Source organism: Arachis hypogaea, chromosome 18, assembly GCF_003086295.3.
Source record: "Arachis hypogaea cultivar Tifrunner chromosome 18, arahy.Tifrunner.gnm2.J5K5, whole genome shotgun sequence".
NCBI classification, from domain to species: domain Eukaryota; kingdom Viridiplantae; phylum Streptophyta; class Magnoliopsida; order Fabales; family Fabaceae; genus Arachis; species Arachis hypogaea.
In genome coordinates, this window is record NC_092053.1 from 98964646 (window position 1) to 98982376 (window position 17731).

Genomic DNA, 17731 nt, shown 5'->3' on the forward strand with positions numbered 1-17731 from the left:
TTAAATAATAAACATAAAAAAAAATTTACTATTATTCATTTTATATATATATATATATATATATAAACACACACTAGTTATATACTCCAATATTTTTTATGAAAATACTTTCTACAATTACGTCAAAATTATACCATTATGTTTTATATTAATCTTTGTGATTAATTTAATGCAGATGCTGTTCAGTATATATATTATATTGGAAATCTAAAACGAACGAAGTACTTTTAAATATATGCAAATATGTTAGGCTGAAACATATTTAGTTATTGTTTTAATATTAAAATGACAATTAATCATAAAAAAGAATTTGCAAAAATATTAATCTGCATCAAAGGAAAATAATACTGCAATAGTTAGTATTTAATTTTTTTTTCATATGTAAACCGTAGACCTTAAAAAATAAATAAATAGATTTGAGATTAAAATTTAGAATTTTTCACTGAACATAGAAGTATTCATATATGGTAAAATATAAGGTACAGATCAAAGTTTAAAGATATGCTACGTGGCAAAATATAAATCATACATTCTAAAGCCACACTTTTCACTTAAAACCGTAACTCTTCATAAAGAAAAGCGTCACCTAATGAAAAAAAGTAAATTAGAAGATTTAAGAGAAGAAATAATTAAATTATCAAAATTAATAGATCAAAAATTAATGATTTTAACCAATGTTAATTGTAATGACACCGAATTCTTAAAATCAATACAAAACGATTTTTCTCAAAATCTTTATTTTACTATAAGTTTTATTGAAGGACTTCAAAAACCTGAAAAAATTTATTTTTCACACGGAACTTCTAAAAAATGCTACCATGGAAATGATTCCCCACATCTTTATCATACTTTTAACCCACAATTAAATTCTATAGTAGATATGCTTGAAGAAATATTAATATCCATAAAATTTCAAAGGAATAAGGAAAAAAAGAATCCCAAAGAAGAAAAATTCCAAAATACAATCAACATAACAGACTTAAAAGTAAAACCACCATTGAAATTATGAATATTGAAGAAAAATTAGAAGAAGTTACAATGCTTTTTAAACAATTAAAAATGGCTCAAAAAAATAATATTATGGAACATGGTTTTCAAATAGAAGAAGAATTAGTAAATTCTGAAAATATAGAAAATGAAGAACACATTCTAGATTATTCGAGTGACGAAGAACCAGCAATTCCAATACAAGTAAAAAATGAAGCTAGAACATCTAAGGATAATCAATCTCAATTTAAATGGGAAACAGGTTTTGATAATTATGCTTTTAAAAAAAGGGTTTACAAATAAAGATTCAAAATATACAAAAATACCATCAAAATATGTTCCTAAAATTCAGGAAATGGAAGGAGAAAGAATGCTCGATTTAGACTGTAAAAAGAACGAAAAAGAAATTTTCGAAAATTGGTTGAATTCCTTTTTATTAGAAGCCTTTACTAATCCAAAACTTAGTGAATTGTCTGGAAGAGATATTTGAAATTACATAGGGTTTCATACTAAAGGAACTATAAGAGATTATATGACATCAATAGAAAACCAAATAATAGAAGAATTAGCAACAAAAACTACAGCTTATGATAAGATATTATATATAATGATGATTCTATATAAAGAATTTTTTGGAAAAAATATTATAGATCATAGACAAGAAGTTTATAATAAAGAATATCAAGAAGCAAAAAACTATTTAGTTAATATTCAGATATATGATCTATGTAATGTGGAGTCTTATATATGTGAATATAGAATACATTATTACAAATTAAAAGAAGAAGATAAAAATCATTATCTTAGTATGTATATAACAAAACTTCCATATCCTGCTAATGAATTTATAATGGGAAGATTTATAAGAGAAATAAATAGAGGAACAATTGAAAATAACTTTGGTGGAGCAACCTCTGCAATAAGAGAGGAAATAAAAGAACGTTATATGCAAGAAGCAACTCAAAAAAGATTTACAAATATAATTAGAATTTGCTGTCAAGATAATGAAGAGATACCTCAAAAATATGGTCTTAATAAAAATTTTCGAAGAAAAAGAAAATATCAATTTAGAAAAAGAAAATACTATCCAAACTGGAGAAAAAAGAGATATTTTAGAAAAGAAAATAATAATAAAAATAAAAGACAAAGAAATAACTATTGCCCGAATAAAAAAGAAAATTGTAAATGTTGGTATTGCCAAGAAGAAGGACACTATGCAAATGAATGTCCGAAAAAGAAGGATAAAAAGGATCTTACTAAACAAATAGAAATTGCTAAGTCTTGTTTCATGAACCTTTAGAGGAATCTGATGATAACTTAGACTATATTTTTGAATATGTCTCGGAAACAGACTCAGAGACTGAGTAATAATGCTACATATATTACTATAAAAATAACAGAAAAGTTTATAAATGCTTTCATAGATTCTAGAGCAACACAATGCTTTGCTAGTTCAAATATAAAACTTGATTGGAAAAAATTAAAGAAAACATTAAGAGTTAGAATAGCTGACAAATCAATACATAAAATTAACCAAAAAGCAGAGATGGTTGAAATTTTTATTCAAAATTATAGATTCATTGTTCCATTTATATATATGTTAGATTCTGGAATGGATTTTATCATAGGAAATAATTTTTTAAAGCTATATCATCCATTCATTCAAGAATTAACATATATAGTTTTAAAAGCTCCACACGATTCTTCAATAAATCAAAAATCAAAACGTATAAAAATACCGACTACTACTATAGATAAGATCTTAAAATTTAAAATATTTTCTATATTAGAGACATGTTATTTAAATTTATATTTTCAGATAAATATCCAAAAAAATAATCTTGAAATAAAGATAGAAGAACTTTTGGATGAAATTTGTGCTGAAAATCCTTTAGATATTAAAAATACAAATAACGAATTAGTAAGTATTAAATTAAAAGATCCTACAAAAGAGACAAATGTTCCAAATAAAATTCCTTATTCCGCAAGAGATAGAGAAGAGTTTTCACTAGAATGTAGGGATCTTTTGGAAAAAGGAATTATAAGATTAAGTAAAAGTCCTCATGCGGCTCCAGCCTTTTATGTCGAAAACAATAATGAAATTAAAAGGGGAAAACGAAGAATGGTTATTAACTATAAGAAGATGAATGAAGCAACTATTGGTGATGCTCATAAACTTCCAAGAAAAGATTCTATTTTAGAAAAAAATCAAAGGAGCAACTTGATTTTCATCTCTTGATGCAAAATCAGGATATTGGCAACTTCGTTTAGACGAAGAAACAAAGAAATTAACTGCTTTTACTTGCCCAACAAAAGAATCAACAAGTGTGTTGCTCTATGAATGGAATGTATTACCATTCAGATTAAAATAAGCCCCAGGTATTTATCAAAGATTTATGGAAGAAAATCTAAAAGAGTTAAATGAATTTGTTTTAGTGTACATTGATGATATACTAATTTTTACAAAACAGGATAGAGAAGATCATCTTCAAAAATTATTAATAGTTTTAGAAAGATGTAAAGAAAAAGGATTAGTTCTTAGCAAAAAGAAAGCAAGAATAGCAAAACAAGAAATAGAGTTTCTTGGATTAATTCTATCCACTCAAGGAAAGCTAAAACTTCAGCCAAATGTCCTAGAAAAGGTAAATTTATTTCCTAATAAAATAGAAGATAGAAAATAATTACAAAGATTTTTAGGGTGTATAAATTATATTTCTGATCAAGGATTTTTAAAGAATATAACAGAATACACTAAAAGCTTATTTCCAAAAATAAGTACTAAAAAAGAATGGAAATGGGATGAAAAAGATAGTATGCAAATTCAAAGGATTAAAGAATTATGTGAAAAATTTCCAGAACTTTATATTCCAGAAGAAAATGACTACTTAATAGTAGAAACAGATGCTTCAGACATAACCTGGTCAGGATGTCTAAAAGCTAAGAAAGCTGTAAAAAGTTTGGAACAAGAAAAAGAATCACTAGATTCTAAAGATTCCCCAAAGGAATTACTTTGCAGGTATATTTCAGGGACTTTTACTCCAACAGAACAGAGATATACCACTCATGAAAAGGAAACTCTACCAGCAATTAAATCTCTTAAGAAATGAAAAATTGATTTACTACCCAGAGAATTTACATTAAGGACAGATTCAAGTTACCTAACAGGTTTTATACGATATAATTTAAAAGTTGATCATAATCATGGACGACTGGTAAGATGGCAATTATTTTTGTTACAATATCCAATAAAAATTGAATATATTAAGGGTGACAAAAATGTTATTGCAGATACATTAACAAGAGAATAGAGTTCGTCTACAACGCATTAGATCAAGAAATTCAAAAATATGAGCAAGAACTCGAAAAATGCAAGCATTGTCAGCAAATAAGGACACAGATCCAATCTCTCAAGAAGGCCATCGAAGCAATGAAATCAACACAACAAGCAAAACCATCAGAGTTCAGCCAGCTAAGCGTGGTGGACAAATCAGGTGAAGAAAAAATTTCAGAAAATAAAATAATTGCTGAAATCATTAAAAAATCCACCTAAGATAAAAAATATTATGTAATTTATAATGGCCTCATGAAAGAAGTATATGATGCCTGGGAAAAAGCAGCACCATTCACACATCAATCAAGGATAATTCATAAAGGAGGGTTTCTAACACTGGAAGAGGCAAAGGAATCCTTCAGGGAATATGAAGCTCTCCATCCAGAGCAAACCTTAAAAAGAGCAGATAAAGCTCCAATTCAAACCCAGAGAACAGGGATAATAAGAAACATTCCTACAAGGGCTGAAATCAAGGAAAAGAAAAGGGTCTGTAGATCAAATCTCAGAGAAACCCTTAACATAGTCCTAAATTGGACTGAAGAAAAAAGGGCAATTTTGGGATATTATCCTATTGCCAAAGAACAGCTAACAAAGCTGGTTATATTCCCAGATGCTTCCCCATCTGACACCTATCAGTTTTTTCAATATGGATTAATTGATACAATTTTAATTTTTAATGATCTAAAAATTATTAGTGAGTTTCCTGCAGGATTTGTTGATGCAGTAAAGAGATTTAAAAATATGATTGACAATGTAAATCCAAGGGATATATCCCTAAAATTTACAAACAGTCAACCTATTTTTAATGAAGAAGAAGAATGCTTGGTTCCAGCACACCAAGTAATATTCATGTCCGTCTTCCCAGGAAATTTTCAACCAATTGATCAGATTCAAGATTTAACGATTTACAGTCATGAAGGAAGGTTAGCCAGCACATTAGCAAGGGTCTTTGAAAGAACTCAAAAAATAACAAAGGAATCTCACACAAGGATTAATTATAAAAGTAGAAATACTCTGCTTGTGTCTAGTAAAAGAAATGAAATTGAAGAAAGAGAGATGAGACTCTTGGTGGAATTTGAATCAGCATTCTACAACTTATCTGGACTTTTAGAAAAGCTCCCTGAAGGGATAAAGAGGAATCTCTGCTATTTGATAAAAGACAGAGAAGACCACAAGTGCCAGCTATGTGCCTCAGAGATATCTGAAGAAAGCAATAATGAAACGGAATCAACTCACATGATGAAGGAAGGAGACAATGCATCTGAGGGTCACATGATAAAAGAGGAGGACAGTGCATCTGAAGCATCTCTCAACATTATTGCATAGTGACGTAAGCACTTAGGTCATAGGCACCAACAATGTAGCTGGTGCAAAAAAAATAAACAATGACGTAAGCAATGACGTCATAAGAAGGGTAAGGATGGGAATTGTCCATCAAACCCAACTATTATAAATAGGTTGCTTAGGCAATTGTAGAGGCATCAGACAATAGAAAGCAGGAGGCTAAGAGTACTCATATGCTAGGAGAGCAAGGAGGAAGCTGCCAAGGCGATTCTATAGTCTGAGGAAGAATTCCCTTAGGGAAAATAATTCTAAACTCCCCTCTGGAGTTAGTATCTACAATCTCCCCTCTGGAGATAAAAACACCTTATGTAAAATATACTAAATAAAGGAAGTTTTTCTCCAGAAAGGTACATCTTCATCCTAGTCTTTCATTTATGAATTATTTAGAAAGTTTAGAATTAACAGAAGAATCTGATTATTATAGATTAACTGCTTTATTAGATAATGAAAAATAGGCTGTTCTAAAAACAGAATTAAATCTCAAATCAAATGAAAATTTTAATAAACAAAATCTCTTAAAAGAAGTTTTTAATAGAAAAAATATAATATACTATGGAAAAATTCAACTTGAAGCCCCTATAAAGATAAAATCCGCCAATGGAGAACTTGAAATAGCTTTGATAAATGATGAAGAATTGAGTAAACAGATTGAGAAAATTAAGGATCAACAAAAAGATCTAAAATTGGATGGATTCATATTAGTACTATACAAGTCTTAATCAAATCTACATATATGAAAGGAATTAATTCACCAATAAGCTTAGCAATCTGTGACAAAAGAATTACTGATGACCCAATAGATCAAATAATCGGAATTGTTCATGGAAACCTGGCAAATGTAAATGTTAAATTCAACGCCCATCTTGGATATGCTATACCTTTATCAACTGAAAACCTTGGTAGATCTATAAGTTTGGCTTATAAATTTCACAGAAAGAATCTAATGGAACAAGATGATGAACCATTTTCGATTACATATGCTATAAATTATGCTTTAACAAATAGCCATCATAGTATAATATTTAAAAACAGAGAAAGAATTTATGTCGATGAATTATTTCAGAAAATTGTAAAAACAGAAATACCAAAATATAAAGCTATTGAAAACCCAGTTCTATTATTAAAAGAACCATCAGGAAAATTAGTTTCATCGAATTTTTAAATAAGAGAATCTAAAATTAATAGCCCTTTAAGTTTATCTAAGTTAAAAATTAAAGAAGAAAATTCTGAAATAAAAGAATTAACAAAAAAGGTCGAAAAGTTAAATGAAACTCTAAACACTAAATTATGACAATAAATAAAGAAGAAATATATGTAACTTATCAAGACAAGAAACAAGAGCTCTTTGAAAGAGAAAATCGTTTAAATTATTTACAGTTTTCTGAAATAAATCAAAGATCATTTAAAGCTCTAAAAATAATCTATGACAAGTTGAAAAGAGAAGTTGAAGAGCTAGAAAAATTAATAGAATCTCTAGAAAATAGTGATGAATCGATGATAGAATTTGCAAAAATTCTAAGATAAATAATGAAGCATACAAAGATTGAAAGACCAGAAAACAAAATAAAAAGAAAAAGGGCGAAAAATTAAAAAGTAAAATAAAAGAGTATAAAAGGGAATTAAATAATCTTCAGTTCGAAATTAATGACCTTATAATAAAAAGGATAGAAATAAGAATAAATATAAACAAGTTGGAGTTAAACTTAAAAAATTTATAAATGCCTGAAAAACCATATTATGACTTAAAAGAATTAAAATTGTTAAAAGAAAAAATAGAGAACGAAGTCGAAAAATTAAAAAGATATTTAGAAACAACAGAAAGTGTAGAAATAAAAGAAGTTTTTGAGGATTTGAGAAATTATATTAAAGAAAAAGACAAACAGATAAAAGATTTTATATACAATAATCCATGCAAAAAAGAATATTATAAACTAAAACAAGACTGAAAAATTATAAATGAAATCAGAATTATAAAAACTAGTAATAGTAAAAATAGTCAATACTTTTATGAATTTATATGAAAGAGTTAATAGAAATTTCGAAAAAGAAATTAAAAGAAAATAAAATAGCTTTTAAAAATTGGTATCAGAGTCAAGTTAACGATTAAGGGTAACACTTTATCTTTAAGCAACATGGTGGACGAAATTGTGATCACATTAATGTAGTACTCTTTGTTATTGTATGGAATCATTATTATGGCTCTTTACTATGTATGTGTGGACACAACTCCGTTCAACTAACCAGCAAGTGTACTGGGTCGTCCAAGTAATAAACCTTACGTGAGTAAGGGTCGATCCCACAGAGATTGTTGGCTTGAAGCAAGCTATGGTCACCTTGCAAATCTCAGTAAGGCGGATTTAAACATGATATTTTATTAGATTAAAATAAACAATAAAAGGGATAGAGATACTTATGTAGATTCATCGGCAGGGATTTCAGATAAGCGAATGGAGATGCTTTTCGTTCCTCTGAACCTCTGCTTTCCTGCTATCTTCATCCAATCAGTCTTACTCCTTTTCATGGCTGGCTGTATGCAAGGGCATCACCGTTGTCAGTGGCTACATCCCCTCCTCTCAGTGAATCGTATGCTCACGCACCCTGTCACGGCACGGCTATTCATCTGTCGGTTCCCGATCATGCTGGAATAGGATTCACCCTCCTTTTGCGTCTGTCACTAACGCCCAACAATCGCGAGTTTGAAGCTCGTCACAGTCATTCAATCATTGAATCCTACTCGGAATACCACAGACAAGGTTTAGACTTTCCGGATTCTCTTGAATGCCGCCATCATTCTAGCTTACGCCACGAAGATTCTGGTTAGGAGATCTAAGAGATACTCATTCTAGCTTAATTCATGTAGAACAGAAGTGTTTGTCAGGCACGCGTTCATAAGGGGGAAGGATGATGAGCGTCACACATAATCATCACCTTCATCACGTTCTTGGGTGCGAATGGATATCTTAGAAGAGAAATAAGAAGAATTGAATAGAAAACAGTAGTACTTTGCATTAATCTTTGAGGAACAGCAGAGCTCCACACCTTAATCTATGGAGTGTAGAAACTCTACCGTTAAAAATACATAAGTGAAGGTCCAGGCATGGCCGAGATGGCCAGCCCCCTAAACGAGATCAATAGTCTCCTAAGATGAACAATGGAATAAAACTGAGACCAAAGATGTCAAATACAATAGTAAGAGGCCCTATTTATAATAAACTAGCTACTAGGGTTTACATGAGTAAGTAATTGATGCATAAATCCACTTCCGGGGCCCACTTGGTGTGTGTTTGGGCTGAGCCTGAGTGTTGCACGTGCAGAGGCCATTTGTGGAGTTGAACGCCAGTTTCTGTGCCAGTTTGGGCGTTCAACTCTGGTTTTGGATCCTTTTCTGGCGCTGGACGCCAGATTTGGGCAGAAGGCTGGCATTGAACGCCAGTTTACGTCGTCTATTCTTGGCCAAAGTATGGATTATTATACATTGCTGGAAAGCCCTGGATGTCTACTTTCCAACGCAATTGGAAGCGCGCCATTTCGAGTTCTGTAGCTCCCGAAAATTCACTTTGAGTGCAGGGAGGTCAGAATCCAACAGCATCAGCAGTCCTTTTTCAACCTCTGAATCTGATTTCTGCTCAAGTCCCTCAATTTCAGCCAGAAAATACCTGAAAGCACAGAAAAACACACAAACTCATAGTAAAGTCCAGAAATGTGAATTTAACACAAAATCTATTAAAAACATCCCTAAAAGTAACTAGATCCTACTAAAAACATACTAAAAACAATGCCAAAAAGCGTATAAATTATCCGCTCATCACAACACCAAACTTAAATTGTTGCTTGTCCCCAAGCAACTGAAAATCAAAATAGGATAAAAAGAATAGAATATACTATAAATTCCAAACTATCAATGAAACAGAGCTTCAATCATATGAGCGGGACTTATAGCTTTTTGCCTCTTGAATAGTTTTGGCATCTCACTTTATCCATTGAGGTTCAGAATGATTGGCATCTATAGGAACTTCAGATTTCGAATAGTGTTATTGACTCTCCTAGTTCAGTATGATGATTCTTGAACACAGCTTCTTTATGAGTCTTGGCCGTGGCCCTAAGCACTTTGTTTTCCAGTATTTCCACCGGATACATAAATGCCACAGACACATAATTGGGTGAACCTTTTCAGATTGTGACTCAGCTTTGCTAAAGTCCCCAATTAGAGGTGTCCAGGGTTCTTAAGCACACTCTTCTTTTGCTTTGGACCTTGACTTTAACCGCTCAGTCTCAAGTTTTCACTTGACACCTACACGCCACAAGCACATGGTTAGGGACAGCTTGGTTCAGCCGCTTAGACCGGGATTTTATTCCTTTAGGCCTTCCTATCCACTGATGCTCAAAGCCTTGGGATCCTTTTTATTTGCCCTTGCCTTTTGGTTTTAAGGGTTATTGGCTTTTTCTGCTTGCTTTTTCTTTTTCTATTTTTTTTTCTATTTTTTTTTTGTTTTTTTTTGCAAGCTTTGTTCTTTGCTGCTTTTTCTTGCTTCAAGAATCATTTTTATGATTTTTCAGATTATCAAATAACATGTCTCCTAGTCATCATTCTTTCAAGAGCCAACATATTTAACATTCTTAAACAACAACTTCAAAAGACATATGCACTGTTCAAGCATACATTCAGAAAACAAGAAGCATTGTCACCACATCAATATAATTAAACTAAGTTCAAGGATAAATTTGAAACTCATGTACTTCTTGTTCTTTTGAATTAAAACATTTTTCATTTAAGAGAGGTGATGGATTCATAGGACATTTATAACTTTAAGACAAAGTTACTAACTATTAATGATCATGTAATGAAGACTCAAACATAGATAAGCACATAACATAGAAAACGAAAAACAGAAAAAGTAAGAACAAGGAATGAGTCCACCTTAGTGATGTCCTTGAGCTCTTCTATGTCTCTTCCTTGCCTTGGCTGCTCCTCATTCATTGCTTTTAGATCTTTTCTGATTTCATGAAGGATGATGGAGTGCTCTTGATGTTCCACCCTTAGTTGCTTCCAATAATTGTGTGGAAGAAAAATGTATCCCCTGAGGTATCTCAGGGATCTCTTGATTTGCAGTCAAATGTTCTACCACTGAGCTATAGATCCTTTACATAATTGTTTTACCACACCAAACTTAGAATGTTGCTCGCCCTCGAGCAAAAGAAAAAGGAATAGATGAAGAAGAAGATGTGGAAATAAAAACTAGGATTATGAGGAGGTAAAGTGGGGATCCTGTGGGGTCCACAGATCCTGAGATGATCCTGTGGTGTCCACAGATCCTGAGGTGTCAAGGCATTTACATCCCTGCACCAATTTAGGCATGCAAAATGCCCTTGCACACAACTCTGGGCGTTCAGCGCCAGGTTGGTGCTCATTTTGGGCGTTCAACGCCCCTTTTCTGCCATTTCTGGCGTTGAACGCCAGAACCATGCTTGTTCTGGGCGTTCAGCGCCAGGATGCTCCCATTCTGGGCGTTCAGCGCCAGAACTATGCTCTGTTCTGGCGTTTGAACGCCAGACAGATGCTCCTCCAGGGTGTGATTTTTCTTCTGCTGTTTTTGATTCCGTTTTCAATTTTTCTATTTATTTTGTGACTCCACATGATCATGAACCTAAGAAAACATGAAAAACAATAAAAATAAGAATTAGATAAACATTGGGTTGCCTTCCAACAAGCGCTTCTTTAATGTCAATAGCTTGACAGTGGGCTCTCATGGAGCCTCACAGATGTGCAGAGCTTTGTTAAAACTCTCCAACACCAAACTTAGAGTTTGGATATGGGAGTTCAACACCAAACTTAGAGTTTGGTTGTGGCCTCCCAACACCAAACTTAGAGTTTGACTGTGGGGGCTCTGGTTGACTCTGCTTTGAGAGAAGCTTTTCAAGCTTCCTCTCCATGGTTGCAGAGGGAGATCCTTGAGTTTTGAATACAAGGGAGTTCTCATTCCATTGAAGGACTATTTCACCTCTGTCAACATCAATCACAGCTCTTGCTGTGGCCAGGAAAGGTCTTCCTAGGATGATGGATTCATCCTCTTCCTTTCCAGTATCCAGGACTATGAAATCAGTAGGTATGAAAAGGCCCTCAACCTTTACTAATACATCTTCTACTTGTCCATAAGCCTGTCTTCTTGAGCTGTCTGCCATCTCTAGTGAGATTTTAGCAGCTTGCACCCCATAGATTCCCAGTTTCTCTATTACAGAGAGGGGCATGAGGTTTATACCTGAACCAAGGTCACACAGAGCTTTAAAGATCATGGTGCCTATGGTACAAGGTAGTATGAACTTTCCAGGATCCTGTCTCTTCTGAGGCAATGTCAGTTGATCCAGATCACTTAGTTCATTGATGAACAAGGGAGGTTCAACTTCCCAAGCATCAATGCCAAACAATTTGGCATTCAGCTTCATGATTGCACCAAGAAACTTGGCAGTTTGCTCTTCAGTGACATCCTCATTCTCTTCAGAAGAGGAATATTCATCAGAGCTCATGAAGGGCATAAGGAGGTTCAATGGAATCTCTATGGTCTCTAGATGAGCCTCAGAGTCCTTTGGTTCCTCAGAGGGAAGCTCCTTATTGATCACTGGACGTCCCAGGAGGTCTTCCTCCTTGGGATTCACGTCCTCTCCTTTCCTCACAGGTTCGGCCATGGCGCTTATGTCAATGGCCTTGCACTCTCCTTTTGGGTTCTCTTCTGTATTGCTTGGGAGAGTACTAGGAGGGATTTCAGTGATCCTTTTACTCAGCTGGCCCACTTGTGCTTCCAGATTTCTAATGGAAGACCTTGTTTCATTCATGAAACTTACAGTGGCCTTAGATAGATCAGAGACTAGATTTGCTAAATTAGAAGCATTTTGTTCAGAGTTCTCTGTCTGCTGCTGAGTGGATGATGGAAAAGGTTTGCTATTGCTAAACCTGTTTCTTCCACCATTATTAAAGCCTTGTTGGGGCTTTTGATCCTTCCATGAGAAATTTGGATGATTTCTCCATGATGAGTTATAGGTGTTTCCATAAGGTTCACCTAAGTAATTTACCTCTGCTATTGCAGGGTTCTCAGGATCATAAGCTTCTTCTTCATAAGAAGCCTCTTGAGTACTGTTGGATGCAGCTTGCATTCCATGCAGACTCTGAGAGATCATATTGACTTGCTGAGTCAATATTTTATTCTGAGCCAATATGGTATTCAGAGTATCAATCTCAAGAACTCCCTTCTTCATAGGCGTCCCATTATTCACAGGATTCCTTTCAGAAGTGTACATGAACTGGTTATTAGCAACCATGTCAATGAGTTCTTGAGCTTCTGCAGGCGTTTTCTTTAGGTGAATGGATCCACCTGCAGAAGTGTCCAGTGACATCTTTGATAGCTCAGATAAACCATCATAGAATATATCCAGGATGGTCCATTCTGAGAGCATGTCAGAAGGACACTTTTTGGTCAACTGTTTGTATCTTTCCCAAGCTTCATAGAGGGATTCACCTTCTTTCTGTCTGAAGGTTTGAACATCCGCTCTAAGCTTGCTCAGCTTTTGAGGAGGAAAGTACTTGGCTAAGAAATCCGTGACCAGCTTATCCCAAGAGTTCAGGCTGTCTTTGGGTTGAGAATCCAACCATAATCTAGCTCTGTCTCTTACAGCAAAAGGGAAAAGCATGAGCCTGTAGACTTCAGGATCTATTCCATTAGTCTTAACAGTATCACATATCTGCAAGAATTCAGTCAAGAACTGAAAAGGATCTTCAGATGGAAGTCCATGAAACTTGCAGTTCTACTGCATCAGAGAAACTAATTGAGGTTTCAGCTCAAAGTTGTTTGCTCCAATGGCAGGAATGGAGATGCTTCTTCCATGTAAATTGGAATTAGGTGCAGTAAAGTCACCAAGCATCCTCCTTGCATTATTATTATTTTCGGCTGCCATCTCCTCTGCCTGTTCAAAAATTTCTGAAAGGTTATCTCTGGATTGTTGTATTTTAGCTTCTCTTAATTTTCTCTTCAGAGTCCTTTCAGGTTCTGGATCTGCTTCCACAAGAATGTTCTTATCCTTGCTCCTGCTCATATGACAAGGAAGAATGGCCAGAAAAATGATAATAATAATAATAGAGATCCTTTATACCACAGTATAGGGATCCCTTTGTGAGTGGAAGAGAAGGGGGAGACAAGGAATGTGATGTAAAGGAAGAAATGCAACTGTACGAATGGAAGAGATGTGAGATGAGATGTTAGGATATGAATGAATAAATAGAATAGAATGAGAGAGAAGGAGGGAATTTTCGAAAATTATTTTTGAAAAGGAGTTAGTGGTTTTTGAAAATGGTTTTTTTGAAAAATTGTTAGTAATTTTCGAAAATTATGTTTTAAAAATTAAAATAATTAATAAATTAAAAAGAAATTTTGAAAAAGGGGAGAGATATTTTCGAAAAATGAGAGAGAGAGAGAGTTAGTTAGGTGGTTTTGAAAAAGTTAAGAAACAAACAAAAAGTTAGTTAGTTAGTTGAAACAAATTTTGAAAAGATAAGTAGTTAGGAGGTTAGGAAAGATATTTTGAAAAGATATTTTTGAAAAAGATAAGATAAGAAGATATTTTTGAAAAGATATGATTGAAATTAGTTTTGAAAAAGATTTGATTTTTAAAATCACAATTAATGACTTGATTCATAAGAAATCACAAAATATGATTCTAGAACTTAAAGTTTGAATTTTTCTTAACAAGCAAGTAACAAACTTCAAATTTTTGAATCAAAACATTAATTGTTTATGTTATTTTCGAAAATTATGATATAAAATAAGAAAAAGATTTTTGAAAAATATTTTTGAAATTTTCGAAAATAACTAAGAAATTTGAAAAAGATTTGATTTTTGAAAAAGATTTTGAAAAAGATAAGATTTTCAAATTGAAAATTTGATTTGACTCATAAGAAACAACTTGATTTAAAAATTTTTTGAAAAAGTCAATCCAAATTTTCGAATTTGAGGAAAGAAAAAGGGAAAGATATTTTTTTGATTTTTGAATTTTTATGAAAAACATGAAAATTATGCAATGCATGAAATTTTTAGATCAAAACAATGAATGCATGCAAGAATGCTATGAATGTCAAGATGAACACCAAGAACACTATGAATGTCATGATGAACATCAAGAACATATTTTTGAAAAATTTTTAATGCAAAGAAAATATGTAAGACACCAAACTTAGAAATCTTTCATGTTTAGACACTAAGAATTCAAGAATGCATATGATAAACATGAAAAGATACAAAACAAAAAAAATCATCAAGATCAAACAAGAAGACTTACCAAGAACAACTTGAAGATCATGAAGAACACTATGAATGCATGATATTTTCGAAAAAATGCAAGATGCATATGCAAGTGACACCAAACTTATGATATGACTCAAGACTCAAACAAGAAACACAAAAATATTTTTGATTTTTATGATTTTCTAATTTTTTTTGGATTTTTATTTTATGTTTTTCAAAAAATAATTTTGAAAAAGAAAATAAGGATTCCAAAATTTTTAATATGAATTCCAGGAATCTTATGCTCTAAAGCTCCAATCAAAGGGTCAGGCATGGCTTAATAGCCAGCCAAGCTTTAGTATGTAACTCAGACATGACACGCCTGACATTCCTTTCATTCAACAGCCAATTGGCTAAGAAAGATAAAGAAGCTCTTCTCTTGGGTCTAAGGATTGAGACATGGCTTTACAGCCAGCCAGGCTTCAACATGCTTCATGAAACGCTAGAATTCATTCTTAAAAATTCTGAAACCATAGAATAATTTATTTTTGAAAACATTTTTTTTTTCGAAAACAAAGAAGACTTTTTGAAAGATTTTTGAAAAATTTTTGAAAACAAAACAAAAAGAAAATTACCTAATCTGAGCAACAAGATGAACCGTCAGTTGTCCATACTCAAACAATCCCCAGCAACGGCGCCAAAAACTTGGTGGACGAAATTGTGATCACATTAATGTAGTACTCTTTGTTATTGTATGGAATCATTATTATGGCTCTTTACTATGTATGTGTGGACACAACTCCGTTCAACTAACCAGCAAGTGTACTGGGTCGTCCAAGTAATAAACCTTACGTGAGTAAGGGTCGATCCCACAGAGATTGTTGGCTTGAAGCAAGCTATGGTCACCTTGCAAATCTCAGTCAGGCGGATTTAAACATGATATTTTATTAGATTAAAATAAACAATAAAAGGGATAGAGATACTTATGTAGATTCATCGGTAGGGATTTCAGATAAGCGAATGGAGATGCTTTTCGTTCCTCTGAACCTCTGCTTTCCTGCTATCTTCATCCAATCAGTCTTACTCCTTTCCATGGCTGGCTGTATGCAAGGGCATCACCGTTGTCAGTGGCTACATCCCCTCCTCTCAGTGAATCGTATGCTCACGCACCCTGTCACGGCACGGCTATTCATCTGTCGGTTCCCGATCATGCTGGAATAGGATTCACCCTCCTTTTGCGTCTGTCACTAACGCCCAACAATCGCGAGTTTGAAGCTCGTCACAGTCATTCAATCATTGAATCCTACTCGGAATACCACAGACAAGGTTTAGACTTTTCGGATTCTCTTGAATGCCGCCATCATTCTAGCTTACGCCACGAAGATTCTGGTTAGGAGATCTAAGAGATACTCATTCTAGCTTAATTCATGTAGAACAGAAGTGTTTGTCAGGCACGCGTTCATAAGGGGGAAGGATGATGAGCGTCACACATAATCATCACCTTCATCACGTTCTTGGGTGCGAATGGATATCTTAGAAGAGAAATAAGAAGAATTGAATAGAAAATAGTAGTACTTTGCATTAATCTTTGAGGAACAGCAGAGCTCCACACCTTAATCTATGGAGTGTAGAAACTCTACCGTTAAAAATACATAAGTGAAGGTCCAGGCATGGCCGAGATGGCCAGCCCCCTAAACGAGATCAATAGTCTCCTAAGATGAACAATGGAATAAAACTGAGACCAAAGATGTCAAATACAATAGTAAGAGGCCCTATTTATAATAAACTAGCTACTAGGGTTTACATGAGTAAGTAATTGATGCATAAATCCACTTCCGGGGCCCACTTGGTGTGTGTTTGGGCTGAGCCTGAGTGTTGCACGTGCAGAGGCCATTTGTGGAGTTGAACGCCAGTTTCTGTGCCAGTTTGGGCGTTCAACTCTGGTTTTGGATCCTTTTCTGGCGCTGGACGCCAGATTTGGGCAGAAGGCTGGCGTTGAACGCCAGTTTATGTCGTCTATTCTTGGCCAAAGTATGGACTATTATACATTGCTGGAAAGCCCTGGATGTCTAATTTCCAACGCAATTGGAAGCGCGCCATTTCGAGTTCTGTAGCTCCAGAAAATCTACTTTGAGTGCAGGGAGGTCAGAATCCAACAGCATCAGCAGTCCTTTTTCAACCTCTGAATCTGATTTCTGCTCAAGTCCCTCAATTTCAGCCAGAAAATACCTGAAAGCACAGAAAAACACACAAACTCATAGTAAAGTCCAGAAATATGAATTTAACACAAAATCTATTAAAAACATCCCTAAAAGTAACTAGATCCTACTAAAAATATACTAAAAACAATGTCAAAAAGCGTATAAATTATCCGCTCATCACAACACTTTTAGTGACACGCTTTTCAGCCACAAAAAGACAAAAATCTGTATATATCCATCTGTACACTAGATGGACCCTTCATATATAGATGCGATGGTATAAAAACATATTTATTGGGAATCAGGAAACATAAAGATAGTTTTTTTAAAATATCAAAACTTAAATAATAAGATTTAAAGAAAAGGTGAAAGGGACCCCATATTTTTTTTATAGTAAGAAAAAAATAATACTTATCCTAAGTTATGTATAAGAATATAATAATCATATGATATTTAGCATTTACAATAATAGTAAAATGTACAAAACAACAAAATTATTTTGTGTCTGACACTTGGAAATAAAAAACTAGAAAAAATCCAAAGTAATGAAAATGGAACACCCTTTTCTTATTAACTTAGATAAAATGAACACCCCTGAGGGC